Source organism: Aptenodytes forsteri, unplaced genomic scaffold, assembly GCF_000699145.1.
Source record: "Aptenodytes forsteri isolate BGI_AS27 unplaced genomic scaffold, ASM69914v1 Scaffold224, whole genome shotgun sequence".
Lineage (NCBI taxonomy): Eukaryota > Metazoa > Chordata > Aves > Sphenisciformes > Spheniscidae > Aptenodytes > Aptenodytes forsteri.
Genome location: NW_008794879.1, coordinates 18,232 through 42,669, shown reverse-complemented (window position 1 = coordinate 42,669; position 24,438 = coordinate 18,232). Strand labels below are relative to the sequence as shown.

The window sequence follows — 24,438 nt, the reverse complement described above, 5'->3', positions numbered from 1 at the left end:
TTTGGATACTGCCTGCTCATGCATACAAAAGTCTTCTTCAATGCTCTAAGTTTCCATGTGAGAGCTGGGCCCCTTCTCAAATCCATAACAAGCTGTCGTAGGAATCAGTACCATGGGTTGCCTGAGATAAGGTTCTGCTGCATCTCACATGAAAACTAATTGCAACAGTAAGACAATGCAACACACACATTTTGATTAATACAGCAAACCCAGGATCCTGCAAATGCTACAGAACTCAGTGTAGTGTTTACTACACCATATAATGCATTGTGCGTGCCCTTGGAAAATCTCCATAGCAAGATCTTGGTAAGAAATACTGGCAGATTCAAGTTGCTATTGATTATGGCAGTCATGGAACATTTCCAATGTTGCTTTGCTAAGCATTAAAAAACATGTCAAAAGAAAAAAGAAAATATCTGAGCCTTAGATCACAGGTACATGGCTGTAATCCTCATCTGCATGAATGATAGGTCAGCATAGAAAGGTCAATTCATTAAAATGCAAACGAAATTAAATTTATGGTAGAGCTAAAATTTCCCTCAGGACAGTTGAAAAAGGAGCTGTTAATGACACTGTAAGAGTAGGATGTCTGTATTGTATGTTATGCTGTACTAAGTGCAGTTGGAGACAGTAAACCTGAGAAAACACACAGGGACAAGCCATCTAGGTGGAAGGCGAGAGTCAGGTAGGCAGCCACAACAGCTAGAGACCCTGTGTCCCAGTTTACCCTGGCTAAAAACTTGTGGCTGGCAGAGGCAGTTTGCAATACTGCCAATGTGAGTACCAGAGCACAAACTGTGTAGTGAGTTTGCGTGGCCTCAGGGTTGAGGCTTGCCAGGACTTCTTTGTTTGAACTGGTTTTGACCCTCTTGGAGTTACAGTTATGCTTGGTTTAACTCTAACAGCAGTTTTTCTGAAGACCAGGTGGCTGTAGCTAATTTGTCTTATTTTGCTTCTCTTTCTACAGTAAAATAATAATTTTTAAAAAGGCAGTACAATCAGGCAGTTACTCTGTGAAGCTGTATCTATGACTCTAACATAATTTGGCATAGTTTAGGAGAAAACAGGTAGCAGGGGCCTTGAGAAGTGGAGACACAGGATGTTGTAAAGAAGAGCTTATATGAACAGCTATAAAGGTGACCAAGTAAACTTACTAACAAAGACAGACATCTACTTCGCCAGGGGCCCCACCCCGAGGCCTCCCTGATGAGCTCAGTGCTCTGGTGAACTCAGCAGGAGTCCAAGATATCCCCAATGACCTCAGCGATAGCTCAGAATATCCCTGATAAGCTCACCAGAAGCCGAGATATAATTGATAAGGTAGAGCTGGCAGAACAAAGAAACCGTGATGAAAAAAAGCTGGGAACTACATCCTATGCCCACTTACATGTCTACACCAAAACCATATAAAAATTAACTGGCTATCTAACCAAGATGAACGTCTCTGTGGGAGCTTCTCTGCATGACATCTCCCAGACTGGACTTTCACTGGGAATGCTTGGCTGACTCCAGACTCTGTGATGTGGATCATCTATGAAGAGAGACTTTTCCATCATTGATTGGATTATTTGGTGACTGCTGTACTGGTAAGACCTCTCATAATATATATATAGGTGAGCATAAAGGCAAGTGATCATAAGTATACACTTCCTTTTGGTAATTCTGTAATAACAAAATGTTGCCCGGACAAGCTGTGGATGCCCCATCACTGGAAGTGTTCAAAGTCAGGTTTGATGGGGCTTTGTGCAACCTGATCTAATAGAAGGCAGAGGGGTTGGAAATGGATGATCTTTGAAGTTCCCTTCAAACTCAAAACTTTCTATGATTTTAAGAGCTTGTTATATATATTTACTAGTGGTCATTTTTTTAGCAACCTGTAACATATATTTGCTTTACTGGCAGTAATTTGTAGTTATCTATAATGAAGAAATTCACAGAAACCCAAACCTCTATGTCCTTGTGTGTTACGGAATCCTGAGAACCCACAGTGGCAATCTTACATACTTGCAGGGCAGGTAAACCCTTGTAGGTTTTGTCTGTGACTGCTAAAGGAGCACAGGATAGAAGATGTGGCACCGATTAGGACTGCAGATCCTGCAACTCACTAACAGTCAGTTAGAGAAATGCATACCTAGAGATGGACAAAAACAGTTGCAGAGATAACAGGACAAAGAATATACGTGTATGGCATCATACATAGTTTATCCAAATATAGACTAAAAGAAAGAGCAAGGTGTAAAAGTGTGCTAGGAAACATACAAAAATGACCCCAAGTGGATCCTTGAGTAAGGAAGAAGAAATCATTAACATCACCATCATGTTTCTCCTGGTGAAAGACTCCCAACACTGATGACTCAACCCCACTCTCAACCAGATTGAAGCTATCCTCCTTAGGACCTCAAGGAGCCATGGAACAGCAAGCACACCATCACAAAATGGCATAGGAAGATAGATACTAGAACATGTCTATGGCAATTTTAGCTGTTATTGTTACGACTGAGAATTTTTCTGTATGGCAGATTCATTTCTGCTTTTCTTATTCTGTAAAGACTAAATCTGAACTAATAATACATCTTTGATTAGACAGTTAAGTTTTCAACTATACTAGTAACACATTCTTGGCTTTAAATATGTAACAAATGTTTCCTTTGGGCCCACAACAAGATTTTGAGATTAACAGAAGGCCATGCTGACTTTCTACTCAGGCTGTAAAGCAGCACATCAGACAAGAGACAAGTTCTTACCTCTAGTTTGTCTTCACTGAGTGCTCTCTCCAGGAGGACTCATATGAACCAGCACTGAGCAGACTTTACACCCCAAGAACCACTTAGGTGGGAAGAGACCTTGAGAGCTCTCTAGCCCAACCTCTGCTGAAAGGCAGTCTGAATTCAGACCTGCATCCTCTTAACACATATTTGCTTAGTTTGAGAAACTTCAGAATATCTCCATTCTTGTCTCCTTCCCTCACATGATGCTCCCATTTCCTTCCCCACTGCTTTTTGCTTGCTGTAGACTCTCCTCTCCTATCACAGGAACGCTCTCCCAGGTGCCTTGGTGACTGAGTTCATTTCAAAGCCAGCCAGTCTAGTAACTGCTGTTTCAAAGGCTAATACCCAGGGCTGAAGCTAGGAGCAGAAGAAAACCATCTTCCAAGCCTGTGTCAGCCCTCTATCACTCCATACATACAACAGGACAGATGAGCATTGGAGACTCAGCTGGTTCTTAGTCAGGATGGCAAGTTCACCCTACTCACATCCCATTGAGTGGGCTTTACTTCTGAGCCTTAGCTCTCTCTTCTGTGAAAAGCAGTAAAGACCTTCCCATCCTTTGGAAAATACCTCACAGTCTAGTGAGTTCTAAAGAAGTAGGATCCATTGTTATCACTGAAGAGATGTTCCAGTGCATGCAGGAGGGATGGGGAGGGCACCACCTCTATGGCTGTCAATGGTACAAGAAATCTAGCTACTTTCTAAACAAATGGTTAATTTTGCTGCTACATATCAAACGAGCAGAAAAACAGTGGCTACTCAGCCCCAGGAGGATGGAGAGCCTTCAGACATCGTAATTACAGGGTATCATAAGCTCTCCTAAAATGCAAATGAAAATATGTCTCTGTGAGCTAATGAGTCCCTAAAAACCTCAATTCCAACTAGCAGCTGCTTATCACAATTTTAAATCTGTTATGCAAAAGAATCCAGAAGCAAGCTGCATCTGAAGCAATAGCGGAGACAGAGAACTGATGGAAAGAAAGATGGGACATGACCTAGAAATGTGGGTGGAAAAATTTGTGACTCCACCCTCTTCAAATAGGTCAAACACCAAATGTTTAAAATGAGGGGTGAACAGGGCTTTCTGCTGCCAAGAATAAATGACAGTGTCTGCAAGAAACAAGGCTTAAAGACTGTGTTATAAAGGGTAGCAACTGATGACCGTAGCCTGCGTCTCCTCACAAATCCTGACACATCATCATTCTCACTGATGTTCTCGTCAGTTGTTGATAGCTCTGCACTCATGTTCGGCTTTCTGTCATGCACAGATCTCAGTCTAGGCCAAGACAACAAGGAAAGAATGGCTGTAAAGGCTGGGCAAGTTTTAGTTTTCTCATTGTGTAGAGAAAATGATAGAGCCCAAACCTAGCAAAGGAAGTACACATATGGTTAAATTTTAGCCCACGCTTTTTACCTTACTGATGCCAAGGGTGAACTTCTGAAGTGTTTCTTTCAGCTATGGACTTGGATATATTCTGATGGACCATAATTTAAAGCATTTCCAGATTAAAGCCACAAATCATCAACTGGGATCACAGGAATCCTATTGATCTTCATCCTCTTACGCTAAATATCCCAATTATTCAGCTTGCAGAGAAAGTCATGCCTTAATATTAAAACTTACACTGTTAAGGCAAGAACCAACACAACTGCTAAAAGCTGATGCTTTTTTTCCCACCTTTAAGTCTGTGACAAGGCTGACAGACAGTGACTTAGGGACAGATGGAGATACGGGGAAAGCTGGGGAATAGGTTGCAACACCAAAATAGCTCTCTGAAGTGTCAATTTTGCTTAGAGCCAAAAACAAAGACCCAGCTTCAAACACTTTGAAAAAAGAGAGAAGACCACTAATAGAGAACAACTTGAATGCTCTTGAGGTAAACCTTTGTTGAGTGCCATGCCGCAACTATGACTACCACTGCATATATGAAAATCTCATTAATCCTTGAGTCACTTCTATTCTGTTTTTTCGTTTTGTGAACACCAACAACAAATTTCCAGTTATCAAATTTCAAAAGAACAGAACAAGTTCACTTCTTTTGTGAACTGAGTGCTCTATTCTCCAGTACAGAAAGAACTCTTCTCCCACCACCATGTAGGCAACCTACATACAAGGGCACACTATGTTAGCCACAATTGCTGGGAAATCACACCTCCTCCTAACAGCTGGCATAAGAAAAAGAGATTAAATGCCAAAGCTGCTAGAAGAAAGCTCAAACATGGTCCCAAATCAGCACACACCTGAAGACTGCCATGGGTTTAGATCCTTTTGCAGAATGGAATACAGACTTAAGACTATCTGTTTGCCTCTTTAGGCTGGAAACTTGAAGTGCTGTTAGACTGGTGGGCATATACAAAATTAGTAAGGAACAATTTTTTTGCCAGTTAGCCCTGTTCAAGAAAAGTGCAACTCTGATGGACAGTAAGAAAGAGGGCAGCATATCTCATTCACAGCAGCTTCAGGCAACTGTTCAAAGGACCTACTCCCAGTGCAAGCCACTGCAGTCTTTTTTCAGCTCCGGTAAACCATACTTCTCTTCTTGTGAACATGGTATCTCAGCCACTTTTTCCCCATATCCTCACTTCTCATCTTTATTGTGTTGCCCCGTGTTGATTCAACCTCTTTTTGGTTCTCACAAGGGTTCTGAATTTGTCTCAGAAGCACAGGTGATGATCCAGTTGGGAAGGACAAAGCAAAAACAGGACTATCACCATTGTTGCTCCCACATACCAGCTACAGGAACATCCATCCTCTGCTTGCCTTGTCAGATAACTTGGCTTTGCATTAATACCACTGAGACAAACAAAAGAAGTCCACCAGATGAGATCTCATTTTCCTTCCTGCCCTGGGAGGTGTTTCTAGTTGTGCTGCACTTTCTTCTTGTGTGGCCACACTCTCAATGGGAAGGTGTAAGCACCCAGAAAGGGCAGTGGGGATAATGAAAACTTAAATAGATTCATAGGAAACATATCCTTGAACTGCTTTCAGTTTAACAGCTCCAACTCTAACTCCAGTGTGGGCCCCTTGGCCACACTGTGGAGCAGAAAGTCTGCTGCATCTCTGTACTTTCAGCTTATCACTGATTTGCCGAAATGGTGTGGCTGTTGAAGACAATTCCCACAACTGGGAATTGTCTGGAGGGAATTTGTCTGGTATCTGGCTGACATTCTGAAGACTTCCTTCCAGCCTTGGAAGTCAAAACTTTGTGACAGGTCTTTTCCTCCCACTTCACCTACCTCAACTTAAGATGTCTCCAGTGCAGAAACACTCCCTGTACTGTTTCAGAAAAAAAACCTCTCCTGCTTGTTTCTATAATTTCCCCAGGTGACTGGTATACATATGCAGCACCGAAAAAGCTAAAGTGATCCACAGCATACAGAAATGGCTCATGCTGGTTATGTCTTCCTTTCTATCAAAATACAAAGCAATGTCCCTGAAATATGTGATACCACATCTGTGCTGCCTCTTGCATACTGAATTAAGGCTTAGATGCCTCCTGCTTTAAATGCTACATTTTATGAACACACTACTCCTTTGATAGGACTTCCATACTGATAGAAGGCTTTAGTTTGCTCCAGAAAAGAGGAACAACATCCACCAAATCAGACTGAAGAGCACACAGAGAGAGGTAATAGCAACAGTGCTAACATGCAATAACCTGTTCCTTGCATCTATAAAGGATGCAATAAATTAGAAGACATAACACTGATAACAACTTGGTTTATTGGCTTGAGTGTAACACCAATCACAAACCCTATGGATGCTTTGCCAGCATTATTTTCTAAATTCTAGAAGATTAGGGCTATGTCTCAGTTCCAGGATACCCACAGCTCTGAAGCAGCTAATAATACAAGATCAGTCAGAGTCTAAATTCTGGTGGCAGGATACCTCCTTGTTCCTCTCAAAATCTTTAGTCTCACAGCACCCCTCCTTGTTCCATCTGTCTACCAAGATTTAACAGAGGCAAGCAAAGGAATAAAAGGGTAAACTGTTGCAATGAAGCTATAAAGCTGACTGCTGGTTACCAGACATGAAAGCAAGAACAGACATTCTTTTTCTTCTCGCAAATATTTCGAGCCAACCTAAACTGGGTCTGTAGCTGTGACCATTTAGGGCCTTCTCACAGGAAGACAATCCGAATGGGATCCACGTCAGCTAATATGAGCATCCAGCACATATGGTAAAGCAACATTGCCTGTGCTCTCTCCATTCCCCTGAAGGAAAGCCAGTACCTCTGGGAGGTCCCTCAGAAGGTCAGTTAATGTTGCTTCTTTGAAGGGACCTCAGAATCTGCTGGTTAGTTGTGGTAGTTGTATCCATCAGTATCTTTGCAGAAACAACAATAAAAAGGCTCCTAGAGACCACTTGTATTACTTTGTTAACTCTGGAAGTTGATGCATAATTGATTTGCTGTTAGGTTGGAAGGATGTGCTGCAGGGAGAGTGTTCTGCAAGGTCTATCCCTCATTTTAATTAATCACTTGAATAAGAACATGGACAGTTATCTCATTGTTGCAATAGTGTAATGTAAACTGGGTAATGTAAGGAAGTAAGAGATGCATGGCTTGCTAGCAGACAGAATACTTTGCATTACCAGTGAAAAAAACACAGCAGCTTTCAAGCACACCAGCTTTTCTGCAGTTCTTTATCTGGATGATGGCAAGCTAAAAGGGGCTGCCATACAGGGCAAAATTAGTATGACAAAAGTGCTCTCAAATAATGGCATGAAACAGATGAGGTGCAAAACCAAAGCTGTCTACTGAAAGAGGGATATTCAAGTGCAAAAGTACAAGTACACTCCCCGTAAGGGAGTGGGGATTCACCAGCAGTTCTGCTGAAAAGAAGACAACGGAGATCTAAACTACTGTCACAGCTAAGGCATGGAAGACACTAGAAAAATGAGACTAGATTAGGTTTTGTCCTGCCTCTATAATTATTACAAGATCACAATGAGATGGAAATCAACACAATCTGCCAGGAAATAGCTGATATTGCAGATTAAAGAGAAGAGCTACTAAATACAGCTCTCCCTCATCCTGAAATAGCGTGAATGTATCAGACAGCAAACCATCCCGATGTTCTGAGTGATTGTGTTCTGCTGAAAATGTTTAAATTACCTTTAACATATTCCTTTTATTGGTGGCAAGAATATACGCCAATGCTGTATTTCATCCTTCTCTAGCAAAGAACTACCACAGATCCTGTTAAAGACTTCATTATTACCTTTTGGGCCAGAGAAGGAACACATGCTTACTCATGGGAAGAAGTTGTAAATATTCCCCAGAGATGTTGAGATCTGCTTGAGGAAAGCACATTTTTTAAATGTTACATAATGAAACAGTCTCTAGTTAAAATTATTTGTGTTACTTTCCACTGTCAAGATGGTGTATCCATTTGAGTGCTGTAATGAGCTTGTTCAGGAACGTCAATGCTTCAGCTGGAAAGTGACACAGACGAGTCTGTCACAAGTTAATTAAGCTGAAGTTTAGATAACAATGAACAGCTTTTCATTACAAATATATTCTTCCAGCAAAACCAGTTCAACCCTCTGCACCCTTCGATGTCATGGTGGCTGACTGGTTTACAACACACAGCCACATATCTGTGCTTGTGCTTATCTGTCTGACATAGATCCCACAGTAGTGAAACCATAGCACCATTGTTTTTCAGATAGACCATCACAGCTGAAGTCCAACCTACTTCTGCCATAACACTGCATTGGGGAAAAAAGGCCATGCCCTAAAAAGCAGTAACAGCACCATTGCCTGTCTGATTGGTTTCCTCTCACACATTTGCGGCTACAGCCACACTCTTGTAAGAAAAGCATATTGGGTTCAGGCATACATTCTGCACTCATCAAATAACTAAATATAACCATACTGGTAGACATAAAGGTCAGTGCAGGTATAAGCTAGACTGAGCTTGTTAAAACCTGGAGGCCTGCTGATACTACATGGACAGTGTTGAGAAAATGTCTACCAACTAACTGCCATTTGGGAGCAGAAGTCAATGACATGCCAGGAATGAGAGCTAAAGAAGAACTAGCTCTGCTTCTGATAGTGGGCTAAGGTGATGAAACACAGACAGCAGCTCTGGCATTACCAAATACAATTAGCAAAATGTCAGTAGATTCATACTGTTACCCCCTCCCAACTGGACAGTTAAAAAAAAAAAAAAAGTCTGCTCCTAAGGAGTAAAAGAGAAAGGGACCCTCAACAGTGCCATGTAGGTAGACAAGGGTGATTAACTGCTCTGTGCAGGGTGATAACATGGGCATGAATCACCAGGTGCCTTCAGGGAGCAGCCAGACAGGAGCTTGCATGACAAGGACGACAGGCAAGAAAGCAATATCAGGGCCAAGACCTGCCTGTCTTTCTCACATGAAAGACTATGTAAAGCATTCCTGATCCTGTGGGCGTGAGTAAACAAATAGATCCTCTCTGTGCCTCCTCAGGGCACAGCAGCAGTCCTGAAGGAGCTGAGAGAAGCGATGCCAATGAGCTGGCATATTATATGCCTAGCAGCATATGCTGCTAGGCACTGCATATTAGACAAGAAATACCACACAGATAGTCTGATCCTGGTGGATACATCTAAATAAATCATTCCTAAGCTCTCGTGTTAGGTGGTTTTAGTGCTATCTTAGCACCAAAGTAAAACAAAGAGAGATAACATCCTGACAGGACAGCTCATGAAATGAGGAAAAAAAGAAGACTGTAAGACTGGTCAGTGTCCGTATGTGTTAGTTATTGAGAGAGGACAGAAAATTAACCATGAAAGTCAATATAAAAGTACAACATGGAGGAGATGCAGAAAAGCATCTGAAATCATGTGCAAGTGTGTCTCAGATTATTTGATATTTCAAATGGCACTCAGACCATTTGAAATCAAGTGTGGCCTTCCCCTTTATGTCAGGCATCTTTAAGTCAAGGCCTTCTAGGACCTTCAGGACCCTCAAATTACACGACTGGCTTTTATCTTCTGTGGTATCTCTGACTAATCCTTCCCAGTGGAGCAAAATTTCCCTATAAAGATGAACAGTGCTTAATTCTTACAAATTGTTTGAAGATAGAAGAATGTTATCTTCCTCTTTTGCCCTAAGTGAGCTGCACTTGGAGCAGATCTGGCTCCTGTCAAAACTAATGAACTCAGCTATCAGCTTGGTATAGAGTCTCCCAGAGTATTTGCATTCTGCTTCCTTACCAGCCCACTCCTCCCTGACACCGGGAAGTTCAGCACAAATACAGGAAGGAGGTTTTTCCCAGGCCCGTCTCCCTGAGCTCTTCTCTGATCCCTGAGGAACTTCTTTAAGCCCCAAAGTATGAAAGGCAGATTTTGGCACAGATGAATACTTCTTTCATGTGTTATTGAAGCCAAATAGGAATCCAGGCAGGTAAGGAGAGCATCCGTCTCACATTCTATAAACAGAGTTTGCAGCTCTGAGACCACTTTCAGAGACTTAAGTAGTAAGTAAGTGAGCAGCAAGACAGCGCACTACAGCTGAAATTGGGTAATGGGACTTTTCAGAGGAGGAATGTAGAGGCTTCTTCTGTCCTGCCATCAGGAAATGTGTTTACGGCATCAGCTTTCCACACTGTCAGAGACAGAAAAAAAGAGCAGAATGCCAGCTGCTTTTTCAGATGGCAAAGTTATCATGCTTGAATATGCAGGTGGCAACAGTGTGAAGGCATGTTGCTCAGCTGCAGGTGATGCGATAATACAGCAAGAAGCTGTGCTGAGCATCCAACCCAAAGAGACAGAAGGTACTCCTCCCACCACTTGGACTCCATGCATAAATCTGGTGCTGGGTTCCATTCACAGCTTCTTCCCTCCTGCAGATATCTACCTAGAGATATCTTCCTAGAAGTATCTACCTAGGAGTGCAATCTGACTCTACATGTCTTCAGGAATTAAGACCTCTCATTGGATCCTTTTTCTCCTTTAACTTCATGGGAAGAGGACTCTTACTTTCCAGCTTATCCTGCACTGAAGAGATTTGCTTTTGTTCTGTTCCCTGAGGTTTAAGTGAGAGGAGAAAATAGATGGGGAAACAAATATGAAACCAAACCAATGTCAGTTTTAATTAGGGTCCATTAGCATGGACCACATGTTATCTGGCTGATAATTTTGTTACCAAAGGCTGTGTAGGATGGGTTGTTTTCAGCTGGAGTTTTGTCTCCTCCTTTGCAAAGTCTACCTGGATGTTGTTTGCACTCCTGATGCTTCTCATGATTTCTTAAGAGAATTTGCAGGTGCTTTAAAATTATAAATAATGCACAAGTGTCAACGTGTTTTATGTATTCACTTCAAACAAAATATGAACTATGCTGTCACTGCATTTACTAACTTTGGGCTTATTTTGGCTTTGAAGCTTATTTTAAATCTTTTATAAATTAGATTATTACCTTTTCTTTCTTACCATGAAATGCACCACTTCTCATTTAGTCACTCTTGCATTCCCTACTGCCAGCCAAGGTTATTGTGCGATATCTGTCACCCAAAAGCTACTAAAACTAACGCTTGTCACTTAATCCCAACCATAATTTCCAGCTAACCAACAAGGCAAAAAAGAAATTATTTTACCAGCTCCAGTCTCTTTACATCTGCTTTATTCCCGACAGAAATACAACAAGTTATAACTGAGTTGCAGTTTAATCAACTAAGTGGGCCACCCCGTGAGGAAAAAGGGGGGGGGGGAGAGAAAAAAGAAAAAGAGAAAAAGGAAGAGAGAATCTAGGTCGCTCTGTTCTTAAGCCAACAAAACAGCTAATTGCTTCACTCCAAAGCATCCATGCTGCACTTGGGGTACGTTTGAGATCTTATGTAACTAATACTACCTCTGGATTAGCCAGCCCTTCCCTAATAATGTGCCACAGATGCCTCTTCCACACACGTTTTGGAAGTCATAGATGTGACCCATCCATTTCAGACTGTGTGGAAACAAGAAATACTCAAACCCATAAGATTTTTTTTGAGTTTTTTTGGGGGGGTTTTAAGGAGAAAGGGAAGAAAAATCCTGTGATTATTGCATCTGTAAGAAATTAGTAGAAACGCTTGTGTAGACTGACAGATCTCTGTCAAAAAAGACACGTTTAGAACTGAAATTTGTAAATTACATTATGCTGTATCAAAGCAGTGCCTATGAGGGCTCAGGACCCTGTTGTGCAGAATCAAGCCCTGGGTTTCACTGGTCATCCAGAACTTTTCTCTGTTGGGCTAGATTAGCTCAATTGTTGTCTTTTAATTAGGACTAATTTTTAAGCACATAAAAAGGAGCTAGTCTTCTAAAGTACAAAGCAAAATACATACTACATTCACAATAGTTGGCAGGAGTTAAAATAGTACAGAAGGTAATATACACTGGGTTAAACCTGGGGAGAAGATCCAAGCTGTGAAGCAAAGTTACAACTGTAGCAGTTTTGTCTTCACTTTAGATAGTGGAAGCAGAACACTCTCGTCTGTGGTGGTGATTGAGAGGATGTGTTTTACCCACATATTTTAAGCAAGTGTTAGCACAACTGCCAGCATAACAGGAACACACATATATACTGTCTTGGAGGAGAGGAACTGAGGTCCAGGTGGAAGCAGTACCACCTGAAAAGTTTTACCAGATGACAGTTAAAAAGCAAAACCAGTAGTCCCAATCAAGCTCCTTAGCCAAGAGGCAAGTCATTGTCTCCATGACAGGAGAACTCAGGCCACATGATCAGAAAAGGGAGCACCTGGACATGGTGTTCAGACAGATGAATTGCACGGGGATCTCTGCCTGGCAGAGTGCTTGCTGGTAGAAGATGCACAGTGAGCAAAAAGGAATGGCATGTTCCTCTTCTCTTCCAGAAGCCAACATCTTTCTATGACAGTGATCTGGTGTCCTATCATCTGCCTGTGTGCCCTTGCTCTTCCTTTGGATAATCATGCCTGAAGTGATCAGGCAGTTTTAAAGAGATTTCTTTGGAAAGTTATCAGCCATGGGGACAGAGCCTTAACAATGCTGCAGGAGACATTTTAGCACAAGGGATTCAGTCCTGCGTGCCTCTTTTCCTGGGTGCTAAACCAGCATAAGGCACCCTCCTAATGTGCCTACCTAGGTAGAGGTTTAAGTCATATTGGAATGTGAGCCTGAGTCCAGGATATTGCCACAGTATAGAGCAGGAGCATAAACTGTGTCTAACAATACGCCAAGTCAAATAGTAAATATTGGTACTGAGGAAGATAGAATAGCTTGCTCTCAGACAACTGTTCAAAACTGGTAGGAGATTCCAGGGAAAGACCTACTTCTGAAGTTAGTTGTTTCTTAAATGTAGAATAAAACAAATGAACAAATGTATTGAAAACAGCTGCTTCCATGTGAACTGCAGGTAGAAATTACCATGGAGGGAATTTCAAGCTATACTTCTTAAGTGAAATTCAAAATCTACTCCTGGACTGAAACACCACATTTGGAAAAATATCCAGTATACCTGTCAGCTTGCTTTACTCAGAAGCAACCAGACCAGCTAGTCTAGAAATGACTTTGTAAATCCACCAAGTTTTTTGACATAAAATCACTTTCCGTGTGAATCTGATCATTGCTTTCAGATCATCCTTGGAGCAGTGAGATGACAGATCACCAGATAGCTGGCAGACCTCTCCTCCTCTCATATGGACACAACAGGACTAAAAAGTTTTCAGAAAAGAGAAAATTAACCACAGCACTGTGACAACCTCACCCAGAGGGGCAACTGCTAGTTCCCACTGAGCTTGGCCAGACCCCTGGACCCCATCAAAGACTATCACATAGTGTAATAATGTCAAAATTGAGTGTAAAAACTAAACATATTTTAAAGACAATTTTGTTATTATGGACAGTCTTACAAGTGAGGAGCCAAAGATGTTGTCTGCTTTCTATAGAGGTACTCAGTGTAGAAAAGTATTTCCTGCCTCACTGGCCTTATCTGGGCCCTCTGGGCATGCACAATTACACTGATACATTATTTGAAACCTCCCTGAGACTCAGCTTCTGTTTCTCCCCACTTCACCCAGCAGCAGGCTCCCCCAGCACCTCTGTCCTCTTCCACCAGTCAGAAACATTCTTCGCATTACTGACTTGAATATGTTTATGGCTAATTTATTCACATTATTCTTTTACCAATGTTGTCCTTCACCTTAAGTAGCTCTTCCTTCACTGCAATGTTTACCTCTCTCATGTATTTAGAGAGAGTGGTTGTGTCCCTTCTCAACCTTTTTCTCAGCATTTTAATGCATTTCCATGTGATTATAAATTTCCTCTTTCATGGTCCTTTTAATCTGTCACTGTGCAGCTTGGCTGACATGGAACAAGAATAGCTGATATTTAAACTGTGTAGTAAGACAAATACAGATGAGACATTTGCAATTATTACAAGTGTTTTAAATTTACAGAATGCAAAAAAAATATTAAAAAAGACATTTATTTGTAAACACTTTACCAAGCAGTATTATTCCCAGCTAGAACTGTGCACAGGAGCAGCTATGTTGATGTGCTGGCAGTTAACAAACCTCTGAATAGTTTATCCTTCTCAAATTTTTGGGTTTTTTTTTATTTTGTTTGTTTAGATTTTTAAAATAAAATATATTTAATGAAAAAATAAATCTGAAGGAAACTGCAAAGAGAAATTGGTTCATTCACAAAGAAAAAAATTCACAGTAAGAGCCCCACACATTGATTCAGGGAAGAGTGGCATGGATATACATAACTAGAGCATAAAATAAATGGCTGTCACAGACTAAAAATATATCTGTTTGGATATAATGTCTTAGCCTCATACAGTCTTTCAGGTTTGTGATGACTCTTTCTTGATTGTTGAGAAAATATGAACTGTGTGTTTAAAAGCTTTCTATGAAAAAAAAAATTAGTAAAACATTTCCAAAATTCTCTTGCAAATTAAAATTTTAATTAAAACATGCATTTTCAAAGAATTAATGGACACATACACTTAGGACAAGCACTGGAACAGAGACCAGGCAGTCCCACACAGTTTCTACCCCTTCAGGGGGCATGCAGAAACTCTCACACAATAGCATAGTGGGAGGGAGGCAGAATGAAAAAAGAAAGTTTCCCTGCCACTATCAAGTCAAGGACAAACTTCACGGCCATTAAGTAGGCAAGTTCAGCTGTGCGAAGCACCAAGAAGCAGCGAAGGACTGACAGAAGGAAAAAAAGAATGCTATTCCCTTCCCATGAAGAGAAGGGTGCCCAAAAGTCACACTTGACTCTGCCTTGCTCTTGGGTAATGGAGCCACATACTGCTTCCTATGCAAGGGGACTGGGAGAGACACCATCTAACTTAGAAAGTGACCTTCCCAAGCACACCCAGGGCTCTCCCACAGACAAGGCCAGCAGTTGAGACAACCATCTCCCACTCAGTTGCCTTAAACACAAGGTTCAAACTTATTTTCCACTGGTCAACTTTTCTTGGACTAGCTAGCAAAAAAAGAAGAAGTGGATCCAGGGACACAGAGACATGGCAGTTCAGCTATCAGCCAACTTAACCATTGACACACATTTCTTTGCCATCCCTTTTCCTTTAATTTTTATCTGTCTTCCCATTCATTGCTCCCATTCTCTCAAAACATAAGTTTTCAAAACAGCTCTACCATTCCAGACTTGGTTTTCTTTGTTTCTTTCCTTATTTTCCACAAAGACACTGCACAGCCATTAGAATCCCAAATTTCTGTTGATGTTGCCTGTTTTACATTCCTTCAAGGTCAGTATCACTGCAAACAAGCCACAAGACTCAAATCATGCTGCAAAACCATAAGTAGCTGCTAAGCAGCTTCATTTTTGTAGGTAATGACAAATTCAAATTGTAAAAAGATGCACACTAAAGTCAGCAGATTAAATTTATTGTTTGTATTAATGCATCTCTGCAGTGACAGCATCCACCTAATTTGATGTCAGCTCATTTAAAACTGCAGGAAGAAAGAAAAAAAACCCCTCAATTCTTGAATTGCACAGTATTATCATCTAGGAACTACATATTTCCTAGTAGAGAGACACAATTTTTTTAAAGAAGTATTTTGTTTCTAATATACACTGTGATTTGTACCAATGATAGGAAGATCACTAGTAACCTTTGCCATGTCTGTAACTGCAGCTCTTACACTTTACCAAACTACATAGTCATCTGCTCAGCAGACTGTGGAAACCTTCAGCCCTCTCAGCAAAGCTCTACATCCTTTGAGACACAACTCCAGCCACTAAAGCGAATCTGCAAGAAACAGAACTGACTATATTCAAGCTCTCACAACCAAGCTGTATGTGAGAAAATAAGACAGCAACCAACATAGATCTCAAACCCACAGCTTAGCAAATGTTTAAGGTTCTCTGTAGCCTTCAGCACTTGATTTCAGCACATGGAATGAATATACAAAGGCAAGGCAGACTTGCAACCTCCCAAGGAGCGTCCAATGCTAAGGCAGAGTGCTCTCTGCTCCACCACTGAAAGAGGAGATTCAAAGAACTTCAAAGAGCCTCATCATGCTGCATCTGCAGCTGTTGGAAATGGGAGCAGAAATTCTGCACCTTTGAGGGACTAATATCCCATAGTCACCACTTTATGAAGCATATCCCCTCTCCAAGGACCTGAAGACCTGTGGATTCCCATCCTAGAGAACACTAGAACCTGTATCTGTCTCTGAGTCTCAGCACCACCTCTATTGCCTCTCTGAGCACTATTACATAATTTTTTGGGGGGGGGTGTCATGATATTCAAACAGAAGAATATGCATTTGCATGTAGCCCTCTGACATGAGACAAGCCAGTGGCAACACTCTAGATATCTGTCCTTTTCTTTCTGCTAGCCTTTCCTGCTTACTGCCATTCATCTTCCAGGCATCCTCAACAATTTGTTGGCCTTCAAAAATTTCTGGAGAACTTTTAATCTCCATGCAGCTGCCACAGATTTCATATTGCAATTTTCCATGCAAATATCTTGCTGCTAGAATGGATTTTTGTGCTGTTGGTGTTGGGAGCGCTCCTGAGCAAAAGAGACATTCCAGCCCTCTATAAGACCAGGGTGCCTTTTTTCCCTTAAGAATGCAGAGCCTTTGCAGAGATTATTTAGGCCTTTTGGAGCCCTGTACATTACTGCAGTGCTAACAAACAGTCCATACACTCTCAACTTAACTCACCAAGACTGCTAAACCCATGTAGCCCTCATGGATTTGTTTTCATAGTTTTATCTTCAATTCTAATCAAAGCACAAAGCCCTCCCATGTACATCAACCTTCTCAAATGGATGTCCTTTTGCCACTACATGAGCAAGTGAATAGGTCTCCACAGCTAACAACAGAACTACAGTCTGAACTTCCCTCTATAATGACCAACACAAAGATAAACCATTAGCTTATATTTTCAGAGTCCCATTTCACCAGAAAGGTCTGAATAACTGGAATGCATCATGCACTAGACTCCTGCCCAGTTCCAAATCCACTGCTGCAGATAGTGTTTCCTATGCAACACAGGCCAAAAATTTAGCACTGAAAAACTATTTGTGCCAAAAGTATGCAGCTGGCAAGAAACCACCACTTTTCTCTGCCTCCATGAGAAACAGCTTCAATTATGAAAGATACAAAAAAGAAAAAACAGAAAGATTCAGGGGTACAGCAATACATGTTAAAATGAAAAGCATGCAGGACTTCCTTCGAAGTTGCAGAGAATCAAAAAGAAGCAACTTTTGTTCTGCCATGAAGGAATTCAAGACAAACTCCTTAACACATGTGAAATTCCCTTATTTCTCCCTCTCTCCCCTCTCTGAAAGAGAAAAACTTCCTGCATTTCCATGTCACTCCACTCCAAGCAGGCTCTTGGCAAGCAGATGCTCAGCAGGAAAACCTTTAGTTAAGCTCTTTGTGGAGTACCTCTACAATCAGCAGGGCTGAAGGTTGCTCATTTCCTCCAAGGATAGTAAATAAGTACACTCTGCTCTCAGTGCCTGCTTGCAAATATGACAAACAGAAGTAAGAACCCAGGAGACACAAGTGAGAGCATTTGTATGATTCTAACAGCAACAGGCCCAACAGAGGCAAGCAAACATAAAAGGAAGGTTTCTGAAGAAAGGCACAGAAAGAAAAAAACCTGCCGAGTTTTCCTCCTCCTGGTCTGGATCATGGATGGAATAAATCACCTCACACTCACTCTAGTTGTTTCACTGGTATGGTCTCCACAGTCAATGAGCTGCTTCCTTGGAAGACATGTTGCTCCTTGCTTTTAGTGGAAATTCCTGAAGAACAACCTAAGCCTTGCAGGTTGCCATTGGAGGAACTGGTGTCAAATGAACAAGGAAGATCCAAGGCTGGTACAGATTAATCAGCCTTGAGCAGCTATAGAACCCATGTTTGTTTTGTTTTTCTGGAAGCACTGGGACACCTACGTGGGTTTTTTCCTTCTATCATTCTTTCAGCAACAGATATCATGATTGCACTCAACTTAATCCAATTTCTTGAAGAAAAAAACTCTTTGCCAGCAGTGTGCATTAGAAAAAGAAGGTCTGTAAAACCATTCCTTGTGAAAACTGTACGCATCAGATATCCACACTACTTCATCTTCAAAATTTCATTAAAATGTTTATACTCAAAGCATCAAACAAAGAAAAAAAGGATCCGAAAGATAATAGATCAACTACACAACCGTACAACACACTGGGGGTGCAGAATTAATCTTATACTCTTACTCAGTAACTCATAGTATAGAATAGTATAGTTCAATGCAAGGGACATACAGCAATCTAGTCCAACTGCCTGATCTCTTTAGGGCTGACCGAAAGTTAAAGCATGTTATTAAGGGCATTGTCCAAATGCCTCTAAACGCTGACAGGCCTGGGACTTCAACCACCTCTCTAGGAACTTTTTTCCAGTGTTTCATGACCCTCTCGGTAAAGAAGTGGTTCCTAATGTCATGTCTGAACCTTCCCTGCTGCAGCTTTGAACCATTGCCATGCATCCTGTATCCCAGGGACAAGAGATCAGCACCTCGTCTCCACTTCCTCTCCTCAGAAAGCTGTAGAGAGCAATGAAGTCACCCCTCAGACTCCTTTTCTCCAAACTAGACAAACCAGAGACCTCAGCCGCTCTTTATAATACATGCCTTCCAGCCCTTTCACCAGCTTTGTTGCCCTCCTTTGAATGCATTCAAGTACCTTAACATCCTTTTTTTAAATTGTGCGGCCCAGACCTGCACAAAATATAGGCAGAAGTTATCTGAGAACAAATGTAGATGGGCCGCCAACATCTACCACATGCTACAATGGGCTGGATGCCTCCTGTCTCATGTCAGATTCTCCAGTCTCTGTGATTTGCAAGCATCTGACTGCAAAATGAAAGACCTCATGTGTCATGGCTTTCAAGGATTACAGGCAAAAGAGACCCCAGAAGTAATTACCAGCACTACAACTTGTAGTTCTGCATTACAGTTTCTGTCCTGCTCCAGGATTTCATACATTAACAAACAGTGGAGCACAGTCTACCTGATGCATGAGGTCCCAGAGCAGGAGAAAGGCTCAGCAGAGAACTGCAAATGTGAGAAACAAGAGGCTGAGTTCGATGAGGAGAAAGCAGAAACCACTGTGTTTATTTCAGTGTCTGTTCCACCCTGGACAGGTCTGTACTGCCCCTGTACTGACTTCTCCAGGGGAAAAAAAAAAAAAATCAAGGATTTTATCCGCACATCATAACCAAGTGAGGCAAATGCAGCAGCAAAATATATACTTCATAAGCCACAGAGAAGGCCACTCCTAAGATGTCGTTAAACACCAGTATGGTTTCCATCCAGGCTTATCTGGCATTCACACACACTCGCTTCTTCACTAATGTAAGCTTATCATAGGGGGCTGCTTTTTCAGAGTTTATGGAGAGTGACTTAAATCCCATTATCTTCAGGAGGGTTTAAATTTCTGCGTACATTCAAGAACAAGGGGATTCCCTGTGGACTGAGTTTTGTGGTATACCTAGGTGAACAAATGCTGCCAGTAACGGACATGAAGTAGGCAGTCCCCCCACCCCCGCTGACATATTCTACATGGCAGTTCGCTTGAATTTCTCTTTTGCCTACAGTATTTTAAGAATCCTTATGAACCAAAACAAGTCTCCACTGAATCTTGACAAACAAAGAAGTGAATGCCAAGTAGCAGTCCTCAGTCTAAGATGCTGCCAATAAAACAGAAAAATCATGCCTGTATTATAGCCCAGTGAATATCTAACAAAAACCCAACTGTACCCTTCCTCCTGATGGGGCTTGCATTGCACAATGAATTCAAGGGGTACTGGCAGCATGAAGAAGAAATTTACACAGTACAGTTCGTATGAATAATTATATATGAAATGAGTTACATGACAATACACAGGCTGACATTAGGAAAAGTTACTATTTAAGACAGACATCCCAGCTAGAAATTTCTTCTATCCATGGCAATAAAAGGACTACATTAAAAGGGCTATGCACAACACCATATAATACAGAGTTAGAGCGATTTTGGCTGTTCTGTATATCCATATCTTCAAGGCCTTCTGGTCTGCACAATGCTAGTTTCTGCTGTAAGAAATATCTCTCTTCAACCACATCATAGTCCCACCTCAGACAAATCCTCCTCACCTTCCCGTGGGCTTTCTCCTTCTCTTTTTCCATATGAAAATGCCTGAGACCCTTGGCCCTCAAGTCTCCCAGTAAGAGAATGAAGCAGCGCTTCATGAACTTTAGTGTCTCTTCTACTTCAGTGCAGTTTCCCTATTTGTCCAAGCCACCAGTGACAGAGGAAGTGAGTGTAGTATGACATGGGAGTTAGGTGCTCATGCATGCTTTGCTTTCACGCAAAGCTATGAAGAAATAAACAATGCCCAGTGAAAAACTCTATGGCTAAGTTCCTCCAGGGACCATTTCAGTTCCTCCACTTCCAGCTTTTTCCTGTGAAGTCATACACCTTGGTCATGACGCCAGTGCTCCAGTGCACTGACCTGGCTTGGTAAAGAGCACTCCTAATGTAAAATGCAATCATGAAATCAGTCTGTCTTCATTTAGTGAATTGTCACAGAAACAGCAAAGTGATCACTCACTCTGGCTACACACTTATGTCAGTGTCTGCTGGTGTGGCAGAGTCAGAGGTACAAAATGTCCCTTTGCTGTCTCTGTTAGTTCTATAGAAGAAGAAACAACAATTTTAAGCCTCTAGGTTTCCTCTTGCTATTTTCTTATTGTCGTCGTACACAACTAATCAGCATTATGACTGCATTTTGTATCTGTGGTATCAGTCACTGTGAAACAATAAACAGAGTGACTTTCACAGAGAGTGCTGAAAGGTCTGAGGAAGACAAAAAAATGCCACAGAAGCCAATTGGTCTAAAAAGGTAATATTTTGTACTGTTTTTCCTGGACCACAGGCCCCACTGCTAATGAAAGGGCCAAGGATTTTACTTTGAAGACGCCACAGATTTGCATTTTAAGCTTGTCAATCGCTAGGCAAAGACTTTGCTACCAACACTAGCAGCAAAATCCCAGTGCTGGCAGCACAGTGGAGGATGGCCTTCCACTGCACAAAAAGAGCAGGTATCGGCGGAGCCCTCTTAACAAAAAAATCAGGGAAAGAACAAATTGTACTTCAGCCATATATTAACCTGCCAAACTGATTTCACAAAACCTAAATCCCCTTGTCACACAGATTTCAAAACAAAGCAACTCTACTAAACATAACTGCCATTCCTTGCTTGATAACTTAGCTCACCTACCTTTCAGAACACCTTCCTGCCTTCTTCCCCTCTGACTGGCAAAACTCAAAGGAAAAACAAATCTGATTGTCCTGTGCTATTAGAAACAAAGGAAATGTCTTCATGGATTGCTTCAAAAGCAATGGGAAAACTCCCACAGGAGCATTCTGCTGAGGCTACTGTTTATTGTTAATTAAGCACAGTGTGAGACCTCCTCTTCCTCAAGAATGAGAGTAAGGAAGTAGGACAGCAGTGATTTTTTTTTCCAGTACCTCCTCTGATTACTGCAGTATGATGAAACCTGGTCCCAAAGTCCTCATATGCTTCAGAGCCCTATACAGCCCTGTCCAACAGAAAAAGTACAAAAGCAGCCCACCTGCAAAGAGTTCTCAGATCCAGGCTGTAAGCTACCATAACCTCTGTCCTAAGCCCTGCTTCAATGCTGGATGCTGGGAAGAGAAAATGCCATGCCTGTATTTGTCAAACAAGGAAAACCAGTTGGCTCCCAGCCTTTGTGAGGCCCAACTGAAATAGTGAAAGTATTAAGCTATCATACCTGTATGTTTTCTGCAAGCAATAGCTATAGCAAGTCTGATTCTCTGTAAATTGGAGGGGACCTCACTGACAAAATTGTGACTTTATTTCTTTCTTGCAGGACTGTCAGAAGAGACTTTGAGGATGGGAATAAGAACTTTTTTGCACCATTCAAAAACTTCCAAACAGACAGCGAAATGAATTGAGCAGTGTTCTGGGAAAAGTCACATTAAAGTAAAATCACAGCCATGAATTCCACAGGAAGATCTCCCTGAAACTGGGGATAATAAAAAAGGTCACTAGAAGATCACACCATGTATCCTACTCGAAGCAAGCCCGTAACCCACCAGAGGTTTGGTGCTTTGCTCAGTTTCGGCATCTCCCTCTGGATGCCAGAACTGGCAGACAAAGAAGGTTCTGGCCCTATAATTAAGGAAACAAACTGTAACCTTTAGTCCTCGGCTTGCTGTGCTAGTGTGGCCAGATTGCATGCTTACATCACCTTTGGCTTTAACTCCAGTGAGAAAGAGTGTGTCCAAAACAACCTTTAGTATCCATGTTGTATTTGCCCCGGGAGATCTTTTTTTAACTCTTTGAAATTATTTCTCATTTAGAAATAGGTCTCTGCTTAATGAATTAACATTTACTGGATTTTACCACCCTGCAGAGGCTTCTCCTTTACTGAACAAGTGAGCAAGTTCCAGACACATTTTGCTAATACATTGTCATCTGACAGAAGAGCTTGTGCCTTGGGCACCATCTTGACAGAAAATAGAAATTCAGGCTTCACCAAAAGATGCTTTTTGAATTTGTCTTCTCAGCAACTCCTGTTGTACTGCAGATCCTGACCCTGGCATGCAATATTATGTTAGAATGAATATCTGCCCAGACTAAGTGCTGTTAAGTATGGTGAGACACTGCCTCCAACTGAGGTTAGTCACTAAGCTAAAAAAAAAAAAAGCATGCATCTCAGCTGTTACTCCTTTGCTGCAACCCTCCTCCCCATGCCTTTAACTGCAGTTAGTTCCCTTTAGTGGATTCATTGATTTCCAGCTGCAGTGGCTAGATCTCCAGTTTGCAGGTACAATTATTCTGTGCAACCAACTCTATTCACACCATAGCTAACAGAGCAGAATCTGCTCTTCTGAAAAGTATCTCTTCTTCAAAACAGGCACTGAAAAGTAATGAACTGCAACACTGCTGCCATACAAAAGTTATCTTCTCACATAGCTATCTTGTGCTATTCATATCTTGCTGTTTTCTGCAATCAAATCAGACCCCTTCTTCACCAATTTGATCCTCCCATTCAAAACGACACACCTAAAACTTGGGTTGCTTGCTCTATTCTTAACTGTGAGAATTTTGCTCCCATGGTAAAAAAAAAAACAAAAAGAAAAACAAACAAACAGTTTCTTTGCTTTCAAAGATAAAAACGTGTTTCCATGCCACGGAAGAGACTCTTACAGTAAATGTTGAAGCTGCATATAACATAAATAACACCAGGCCATGAAACATTCCCACACTCCCATGACTCTACAGTTTCTCCAAAGGAAAATGCATATATGAGATATAGTACAAAAGAGAATGATCAGAACTACCTCATCAACTTCCTCTGACGCCAACTATAGTAGTTCTCAAAAGCAGCCAGCATTCAACATCATCTCAGTGACATCGTTATGTTGGCTAAATGTCCAGGCCGAGCAGCACAGAAAGGCAGTATAACTGTGGTAAAATGAAGGAATCTCATTCCAAATACTTCTGCGTTGTTTTCCATTTGTCTCCCCCCCCGCATTGCCTTTTCTATTTCCACCATTAGGTTAAAACAATTCATCGCACATAGAAGGAAACAAATTGAAACCATGTAAAAGATTGCCCTCAAATCCAGTTAGGGTGGAGGGGTACTTTGTTAGTTTCCCTGCTTATTGTGGCAATATTCTTATTAAAAATAGCTTTAAATATCAGGAACAAAAAATTCTGCACTAGCCATTTGGTCAAGGTCTGGCCAACATTTGGGGGAGGATGAAAAGGGACTCAAGCACACACACAAAATGCTACTTTTTCTTTTGGTTTACTCTGGCTAAACCTGACTGCAGCTTTTGTAATATGTGTCTCAGTGGCACGGCATGAAGAAAAGCAAGACCTGCACATTGTACAGCAGGATATGCACCCAGCTGGTAGGGTGCCAGATGATCCAGGGCCTGCACACCTTGTGTAGTATGTCTCTCCCCTGATACTGGCCTTTGGTGTTTGTTTGTTGCTGCCGTCTCCTGCTCAGATTCTTCAAACACTTGGCTCTGGGATCATGAATCAGTGACAGGCACACTCTTCTGTATGTCCAGACAGCTCTTCCAGCTGCAAAGCCTACCAGAGGCTCATAGCACTGCAGCCTCCTTTTTTGCCAGGTGCAAGGGGGGGTGGGGGT

The 24,438-nt window shown here is 41.6% G+C and overlaps 1 protein-coding gene across 1 annotated transcript in view; it reads right to left on the bottom strand.

Moving 5' to 3' along the window:
• The window catches only part of CPLX1 (complexin 1), a 115,385-nt gene that overhangs the window by 90,715 nt on the left and 232 nt on the right, over positions 1-24,438 (bottom strand). The gene's annotated exons all lie outside the window — the stretch shown is intronic.